This window comes from Salmo trutta, chromosome 38 (assembly GCF_901001165.1).
Source record: "Salmo trutta chromosome 38, fSalTru1.1, whole genome shotgun sequence".
NCBI classification, from domain to species: domain Eukaryota; kingdom Metazoa; phylum Chordata; class Actinopteri; order Salmoniformes; family Salmonidae; genus Salmo; species Salmo trutta.
The window spans coordinates 9,057,450-9,067,768 of record NC_042994.1 but is presented as its reverse complement, the minus strand read 5'-3'; positions in this window follow the sequence as shown (position 1 = coordinate 9,067,768).

The window sequence follows — 10,319 nt, the reverse complement described above, 5'->3', positions numbered from 1 at the left end:
AGAGCACCCTGGCCAAACTACAGGTAATCTAGTAAAAAAACATGGAATTCATAAGAATACAACAAAATCATAAAATTAAAAACATTGACAGGTCAGGGAATCAGCCTCAAATCAGCCTTCTGGACAATAAAAATGGCCAAATAAAATGGCAGTAAACCCAAAATGGCTTTGTAAATAAAAGTATAGCAGTGACTGAGCCTACGATTGACTAGAGAAGGCCAGCCAACCCTGGTATATAAAGTGCAGTGGTGTGTAAGGGTTTTGCAGTTTAAAATAAATCTCAACGCTCTATGGTAAAGGGTGTCAATTGATCTCAAACACTGAGCGGAAGCATTCATATATAGAATATCCCCATAGTCTAGTATAGGCATAAATGTAGCTGATACTAGCCTCCTTCTGGCTTCACAAGAAAAACAGGCCTTATTCCTAAAATAAAATCCCAACTTCAGTTTCAATTTTTTTGTAAATTGTTGAATATACAATTTAAAAGAGAGGCCGTCATCAATTAAAATTCCAAGATATTTATATGAGGTTACAGTTTCAATCTCATTGCCCTGACAGGTAGTAATAAGTGAAAGGTTCAGAGGTCTATTTCTTGCTTTAGAAAACTGTGCCACTAGAGATTCTCGGTACGAGTCCAGGCTCTGTCGCAGCCGGCTGCGAGTGGGAGACCCATGGGGCGGCGAACAATTGGCCCAGGATCGCCGGGATAGGGGAGGGTTTAGCCGGCAGGGACGTCCTTGTCCCATCACGCACTAGCAATTCCTGTGGCGGGCCGGGCGCAGTGCATGCTGACACGGTTGCCAGGTATAACGTGTTTCCTCCGGCACATTGGTGCTGCTGGCTTCCTGGTTAAGTGGGCATTGTGTCAAGAAGCAGTGTGGCTTGGTTGGGTTGTGTTTCGGAGGATGCACGGCTCTCGACCTTGGCTTCTCCCTAGTCCATACGGGAGTTGCAGCAATGAGACAAGCCTGTAACTACCAATTGGATACCACAAAATTGGGGAGAAAAACGTGTAGTTTTGTCAGTATTGAGGATAAGCTTCAATTGACACAAGGTATATTGAACAGGATAAAAAGCAGTTTGCAAGTTCTGGATTGCTTTTGTGAGAGACGAGGCACAGCAATAAATAACAGTATCATCAGCATAAAAGTGAAGTTGCGCATTTTGCACATTTTTGTCTAAATTAATTATATGAATAGTGAGTAAGATGGGACCAAGTACAGAGCCATGGGGCACACCATTACAGACAGACAATTTAACAGACATGAGCCCATCAAAATGAGTGCACTGAGTTCTATCAGACAGATACAGTTGAAGTCGGAAGTTTAAATACACTTAGGTTGGAGTCATTAAAACTAGTTTTTCAACCATTCCACAAATGTCTTGTTAGCAAACTATAGTTTTGGCAAGTCGGTTAGGACATCTACTTTGTGCATGGCACAAGTAATTTTTCCAACAATTGTTTACAGACAGATTATTTGACTTATAATTCACTGTATCACAATTCCAGTGGGTCAGAAGTTTACATACATTAAGTTGACTGTGCCTTTAAACAGCTTGGAAAATTTCAGAAAATGATGTCATGGCTTTAGAAGCTTCTGATAGGCTAATTGACATCATTTGAGCCAATTGGAGGTGTACCTGTGGATGTATTTCAAGGCCTACCTTCAAACTCAGTGTCTCTTTGCTTGACATCATGGGAAAATCAAAAGAAATCAGCCAAGACCTCAGAAAATAAATTGTAGACCTCCACAAGTCAGGTTCATCCTTGGGAGCAATTTCCAAATGCCTGAAGGTACCACGTTCATCTGTACAAACAATAGTACGCAAGTATAAACACCATGGGACCACGCAGCCGTCATATCGCTCAGGAAGGAGACGTGTTCAGTCTCCTAGAGATGAACGTACTTTGGTGCAAAAAGTGCAAATCAATCCCAGAACAACAGCAAAGGACCTTGTGAAGATGCTGGAGGAAACAGGTACAAAGGTATCTATATCCACAGTTAAACGAGCCCTATATCGACATAACCTGAAAGGCCGCTCAGCAAGGAAGAAGCCACTGCTCCAAAACCACCATAAAAAAGCCAGACTACGGTTTGCAACTGCACATGGGGACAAAGATCATACTTTTTGGAGAAATGTCCTCTGGTCTGATGAAACAAATAGAACTGTTGGCCATAATGACCATCGTTATGTTTGGAGGAAAAAGGGAGAGGCTTGTAAGCCAAAGAACACCATCCCAACCCGTGAAGCACGGGGGTGGCAGCATCATGTTGTGGGGGTGCTTTGCTGCAGGAGGGACTGGTGCACTTCACAAAATAGATGACATCATGAGGGAGGAACATTATGTGGATATCAAGACATCAGTCAGGAAGTTAAAGCTTGGTCGCAAATGGGTCTTCCAAATGGAAAATTACCTCAATCATACTTCCAAAGTTGTGACAAAATGGCTAAGGAAAACAAAGTCAAGGTATTGGAGTGGCCATCACAAAGCCCTGACCTCAACCCTTTAGAAAATCTGTGGGCAGAACTGAAAAAGAGTGTGCGAGCAAGGAGGCCTACAAACCTGACACAGTTACACCAGCTCTGTCAGGAGGAATGGGCCAAAATTCACCCAACTTATTGTGGGAAGCTTGTGGAAGCTTACCTGAAACGTTTGAACCAAGATAAACAATTTAAAGGCAATGCTACCAAATAGAAATTTAGTGTATGTAAACTTCTGACCCACTGGGAATGTGATGAAAGAAATAAAAGCTGAAATAAATCATTCTCTCTACAATTAGTCTGACATTTCACATTCTTAAAATAAAGTCGTGATCCTTACTGACCTAAAACAGGGATTTTTTACTAGGATTAAATGTCAGGAATTGTGAAAAACTGAGTTTAAATGTATTTGGCTAAGGTGTATGTAAACTGGCGACTTCAACTGTAGTTAGCAAACCATGCAACTGCATGCACCGAAAGACCAACGCGTGACAATCTCTGCTTAAGTATAACATGATCAACTGTATCAAAAGCCTTAGAGAGATCTATAAAAATTGAGACACGGTGCTGTTTTTTGTCAAGGTCTTGAGTGATATCATTTAAAACCTTCATGGCTGCTGTTATTGTGCTATGCTTCTTCCTGAAGCCCAATTGGTACATTGATAAAATAGAGTTAGCATATCATTTTTTTTTTAGCTGTTCACTAACAAGGGTTTCAAATAATTATAGAATCCATTGATTAAGATTACTATCATCCCCCAGCCACAGTGATTGCATGGATCATGTACACAGTTTGTGTCAGCATAGTCATAAAACACACAGGAATCCAAATTGAGTTGCTAACCCAGACATACGCAACCCTGACCTTCTGTGGTCCAGTGGAGCTTGGTGCTTTCAGTGGTATGTGATTTGTGGCACCTGTTACATCATGTGTTTTGGACGGCCCCAGCTGCCTAGGTGGTTTATGTTCAACCGGGGTCCTCCAGGGGACACTAGGCTTAGGGTCAGGGGCTCCAAACACTGCAGGCAGCTACCACCTCATCCAAATATCCCTCTGATGTCCCCATATGTCTGTCAGCAGTGGATTAATAGCATGTAAGACATGGTCATATCTAGGAGCAGGTATGAGGTCTGATAATAATCTAGACGATATATATCAAATCTGTCAACAAGATGTATTAGTATCCCGTAACACTGTTATACCCTGATGGGTCATAGTTAATATTCATAGGTAATACTCTGTGATGATGGATTAAACCTTCATGTGTTTAAAAATAATAATAATTTTGAATACATGCAGTCCTGCATTACAAAGACCCTTGAGGTAAGACCTTTACAAATAAACAGCCAAAAACCGCAAACCATGAGCTCAAACTCCCTTCTGACTCCTCCAGCTAATGCTGAGGAGAACAGACTAGTTCAAGATTGCCATCTAGTGGATATATATAAATAGTTCCACTGACCAATGAGAATCTGTTTTAGTGAATGGTCGTCCTATGGGAGCTTTCCTCAGCTGTCGACACTGTCACACTTAAATATGCCATCACCGTCACACCTGAAGATGACAGTGACATGGAATGAACAGAAACACTATGACCTTTACTTCAATACCTCTCTGAAGTATTCCCAAATGGTCTACGTGCAACCAAAAGGTGGCAGAAACACTGTTACGTCTTTCATTCTAGAACCTTCTTGAAATACGCCAATACAGTCTTTATGTTGGACATGATGTCTCTATGTATATCTCCTCTCACAGCTGTTAGCCTGAGTGTTAGATTATCTTTACACCTCCCATAACCACCCATGATAAATGTGATGAATGCTCTGACCTTTAGATGCTGAGGGTAACTTGCACATGTTCTGATGAAAGCGAGTGTTTTGTAACCGGTGGGGTTTCTATGGGGGTTGGGTGGTTGTCCTAAGGGGAGGTAGGTGTGCACATTTTTCGTGTTCCTTTAGGCGTCTGTGATACATCTTTCTACATGTGTATAGATTTTTTTCCTCCATCTTTCTCTTTAGCGGTAGGGAGGGCTCTACCATACTAGTTCATCTTCATTTGCTGCCCTTACAATTTTGACAATTTTCTCTCATAACTCATGCAATATACATCTAAAACAGGGTTGTTCAATTGTACAATCCAAGTCTAAATATACTTATTCTGATTTATACCATACAACAAATGAAGATATATGTATCGTTCAATAAAATGACTGTCGCCTACAATTGTATGTAAACGTTATAAATAAATCTAAATATGAATATATGAGTCATATCAGCTCAGTTGGTCCCATGTGGCTCAGCTGGTAGAGCATGGTGCTTGCAATGATAGGGTTGTGGGTTCTATTCCCACGGGGGACCAGTACAGGGGAAAAGTATGAACTTGTAAGTTGCTTGGATAAAAATGTCTGCTAAATGACTGAAACATTTAATAATACTGTAAATATTCTGTTTCATAATGTATGGCATGTGAGTGTTCAGGCTAACAAATGAAAACAGAGAGGCAACATTAATTAAACAAAGATAATACATTTAATAGTGTTTCTCTTTAGGGCGATGCAAGATACAATGTAAACATGAACAAGATACAACAACAAAAAAAGGTTTTCAAAATGAAAACGGTAAAAAGGGACAGCCCTGTTTTCAAAAAGAACCGCTAGCACACAGACCAATTGTTATGTTTTCCGTTGAAGAGTCGACTGATTTGATTATTTGTACATTTGCTGTACTTTCACATACACTTATTGACTCACTGATGCAAAATTGTAATATCATGACATGTCCTGCTTCTTTATCGCCTTGTCACACAACATTACATTTTGTCACACCGAATGACTCACGTCTGTGACATTTACAAAAGGAATCAGAAAACACGTTTCTCTTGAGCTCCATCCTCCCATGACACCTTTCCTTTGAAAACAGGACTAGTCTCTATAGTTGTCTCTATAGAGTTGAACACAAATGTTGCATAAGAATATAGCAAATAAAAAAAGACAGAAAAAAAATATTATAGCAACTCCTTTGGTCCAACTCGAAGCATTGGTGGAATGATGTAACAGAGTTGACATACTGGTAGTGGGTCATTATTGTTTCAAGTTTGGGCATAAGGACCTAGACGGTTTACAGAGCATAGGTTTAGAGAGTATAACTTTGGTTTTAGGCCTTGTCTACAAATTAGGTTTTTGTGACAGTGTTGGAGATTTGCCACACTACTTTCTACTGTAAATAGGAATTAGACTATAACTGGCATCAGAGAATGCTCATGAAGGCCTTATCTTAGGTAATAACAAGACTTTTGACTATGCCAACTAAAATGTATTTGGTGACCCCTCAAATGACACATCTTTATCTGACAAATCCTCCCTCCAGAAAATATGGATGTGGCAATAAATATGGTCCAAATTGGTACCCATACAAAAAAAAAGAAGGTTGTTTTAAGCAGTGTGAGCAGTTATTGCTAAGAGTGATGTGACATGATGTATCTGTCTGAGGGTTAATTAAAGAGAGTATAAAGTAGTAATAAGAACAGGAAGTCAAACCATGAGAGTCTCAGCACAGCAGGAAACACAAAAAAGAACCAGCATGCTCTATTCCTCAGCCATGCAACACATTAGCATTCTAAACAATGCCCCAACGCCACCTGTTGTGTTAAGTAATTGTGTTAAGTAACACTTGGCGTAGTCGGCAGTCCCATTCCACCTGTCTGAAGCGTTACCATCAGTTCTAGCACTGAGTAAGCTTTCATCCCTCTCCTTTTCTTCTTCTTTTCTTTCATTCATTGACTTCTTTCATGAGCAAACAACATAGAAAATTCACTCTAAAAAGTTATGTAAAAAATAACTACTAAAAACAACCCTTAGGTTAAACACCTCACAACCCTTTCACAAACACTTACTACTAACTTTCTCAAAACATCACATCCCCTTACCCCCCTAACCTACCCTTTCTCTCATTAACCTGGCTCTCCAGCCTCTCCCTTCAGACCAGGACAGCATAAGCCATCAGACAGAAGTTGAAGCTTCACCACAGCAAATTATATAAAGCTGAATAAATCAGACACATGATTAATATGCCACCCGCTAAAAAGCTGGAGAGAGACAGAACGAGGGCGACAAAGAGTGAGAGCATCTATCCATCTTCGACAGCCGCAATCTCATTCGTTTTAGATTAGCCCCTCGTGGCTGTGCTGCCCCGCTATCAGGGCGCCACCGGCGCGAGAATTACTGGCCTTCAAACCTTTAACTACCACAATTAAAATGGTGTTTTGAAAATGAGATTTCACAGCCACGCATCGTACATGAATAGTTCATTAGCCCAAGCCATGGGAGATGGGAGAAGAGGAGGAAGTATGATGCAGTGTTATTCATTGTCTCTGATGGAAGCTGTTGCTGCTGGTTTTAATGGAAGTCTAGTCAGCATGAACAGAGGAGCACAATGTCCACAACTGTATCCAGCTCCTGTCTCTCTTTCTCTCTCTCTCTCTCTCTCATTCTCACTCTCTCTTGTTCACTATCTCTGTCTCGTTCTCTCGTTCTTGCCATGTCCTCTACAATCCACAATCTGATCCATCTCAGGTTTCCCGACGCATCCCACACGCAACCAACCTCATCCCTGACCTCCTCCTATCATTCTCCTGACCTCACCTGCACGCAATCATCTCATCACAGTGCACACGTCCTCTCTCAAACACACCAACACACAATATCTCACATCACATGCTCCTACGACCCAAACCTCATAGACTAGATACACTCAACATATCCAATCTCTTCTTTCTTCCTACTTCAAGTGACAAGCTTTCGGCACTGGGAACTACTAGCTTTGGTTGAGGCGAAAGAAAGAAAAAGAACATGGCAGAAGTATGGTGGAAAAGGCCAAAGAGTGAGGGAGGAGGCACTAGTAAAGGAAGAGTAGAAAAAAAGGACATTCCGGCTGGTGCTATCTAGGATTACTAGGCTTAAGGGAACGTCACGCTCGAGACGGCCCGCCAATTTGTTAAAATAAAAAGAGAGAAAGGAGGCGGGGGCAGAGAGTCGAGGCAGTGTGGCGTCAGTAGGGACGGTCTCACTTGGCTGAATTCTCAAATATGGTAGAGGCTCTAATCTATTCCCTCTGACAGGAATGGCATCCCTCGACGGTGTGTGTGTGTGTGTGTGTGTCGCCCCTGCATGGGTGCTACTTTACCACAAATCTGTGGCACCCTCCACCAAAGTTAAAACTCAAGGGTGTGTGTGTTTCTTCCCTATCAAACCTACTGGAGGGGAAAAGAAATGAACCGAGACCTTCCAAAGCCGGGGAGCACCTTAACTGTTATGTGGGGATAAGTGAAAAAAATCATCCGTAGAGGAAACTTTTAAACTAACCAGCTTTAGTGGACCTCCAGAACATCACTGTTGTAATCTGTGGACAAAGAACCAAACCCATGTAGTATTTTCTCTCTTTCTCCTCAGAAGATTCTAAACATTCTGAACATGGTCAAGTCTGAAATGAATTCCCATGGGGCTTAATCGAGGACATGGAGATACATAAAAAAGTGTTTTCTTATATTTGGTGGTAGGTATAGGATGGATTAAACTACGATGGCTCTGTAGTACACATCACTGTTTCCCGACAAGACTACCGGTTAACAGTCTCCCAGTTGACATTACGCGGTTGACATCTGTGATGATTCCTAATGTCACTTTTGCCATGGCAATGGGGTTGAAGAGGCCGGCATGGCTTGTGTTCAAATGGCATGGAGGCATCTGCGTACTGTAGGTGGAGTAGAGAGATACTCCAAGAACAAAAACATTTTGTTCAGGCACAAACGTGACAGCTCGAAGGCAGTCTAGAGGCCCTCGATGCTGACACAACTCTTACCTCTGTGGATCTGTGGTAGAGAACAGCTAGATGTTAACGGGGTCGGAACCCGGGTCATTGGGTTCTGCCGGTGCCATTCACAGTCCACTAGCCACACACCCTAGCCAGGAGGAAGGACTTGAAGGGATTCATACGTGGCCATTGGTTAAAAATCCTGTCCATCATGTCACAACATGTTGTGCTATAGCTCAATGGAAGTAAGCATCTCCAATGGGATTGGAGTATGTTTAGTGCCATTAGCAACTGTTGCTGTTTTGAAAAAGGCTAATATGAAAAAAGCAGTGGACCTGAAATGAGTCATGACCTAAAGGTGTTTACATGACCGATGATGGCTTGAATGGATTAAGGGATATACAATATATGTTTGTATCATATATCCTTAGACATGCTGAAAGAGGAGGTAATGTTGATCATGTTTTTCTATAGCTATGCTTTTTAAAGATGGCTATTTCTATTGCACATTTCCTCATTATTACATTTCTGAAAGATGTTCAAATACAATGGGGTGAAAACGAAAAACAAATAAGACAAAAATGATCATTTTGAGCAAAACATTGAACAAATTATTTAAAAAAAGACATAATACTAAATATGAAAAAGTCAAGCTTGACACATTACAATTCCCTTGTAATTTGCAGGCGCAGGCAGAGAAGCCATGTAAATTGTAGTCAATTAAACAATGGCGATATGCATTAATATGTGCTGAAGCGAAATGTTCTGGGTGATTCAACACGTTTACATAATGCCTTCGTCGAGGGGAGAGAGGGAGATTGGTTAGGGGTTCTGGGGTTCTGTATCAACTGTAGTTGTACTTGACAAAGACCCAATTATTGATTTCCATTGATTTAGATAGGATATGATGGGTGAGATAAAGAGCATTTTACCCTCCATTTGTGAAGCAGAACTAACTTCAGCTTCTATAGATCTGTTTGCAACGGCTTGAAATTCATACCAAATAGACTGTAGAAATGTCAAAAAAATGATACAGTATATCACACATTATTGACTTTTGTACTTGGTTGACAGGTCTAGTCCAGTCTAGTGAGGCAGTGGATACCTATTTGATTGTCAAAGCACAAATGGGAGGTATAAACATTAGTTCAAAATAAATACGATTTGAATCAGGCATTACGTACAGACCAATAAGGAGAAAGGAAGTGTCCATGATTTTGCTAGTTGCAGCACACAGCATGGGGGAAAAAAAGTCATTTAGAAGGTTGAAAAAAAAGATAGCCAAATACAATAAAGTGAACAAAAAAAATTATAAACTACACAAAAAAAGACTCTTAGCTGCATTAATATTTGAAAACATTCAATTATGTACAGGCATTGTGTAGTTGGTAGTTTCACTGACCAGCAGTGCATTTGGTATTGCATTGTAACTGCCGGTTTGTTGGGCAACATGAAAAAAGTATGTTGCAGTAGCATTCGTCTCCCATGTACAGTATCCAATTATTATATTGTGAGCTTTGGCATCCTCCAATGACTAAGATGTTTTGCAACTCCTGTGTAAAGACAGGAGTTGAAAAACTTGAGGTAAAAAAATACTCTTATTAAATCTTTTTTTTTTAAATCAATAAATAATATGCTGAGTATTTCAACTGCATCTTTACATTAATGCACTGTAAACAAGTGTTAAAGTGCATTAATTCACAAAAAACGGAACTTCAATCTTCATTATTGTCTATGTGTGATCACACTGTAACAACAAAAAACAACTATGGTTGGCTAAAACAGATATAACTGCGATCTAGCAGGTACAATACTTTGTTTAATACTATGATACTGTCCAGCAGAAAATGTCATGAAAAATGTCACACACTGTTAGAAAAATATTTCAGCAGTCTTGAACACCAGCCAGTTGAAATAGTACTTCATTTGGATTTTCAATTGGGGATCGTTTTGAAGTAATATCAGTATTGTGTTTGGGGAAAACGTATAAGTAAATAGTAATAACTCAAAATAGTCCTGCAGGA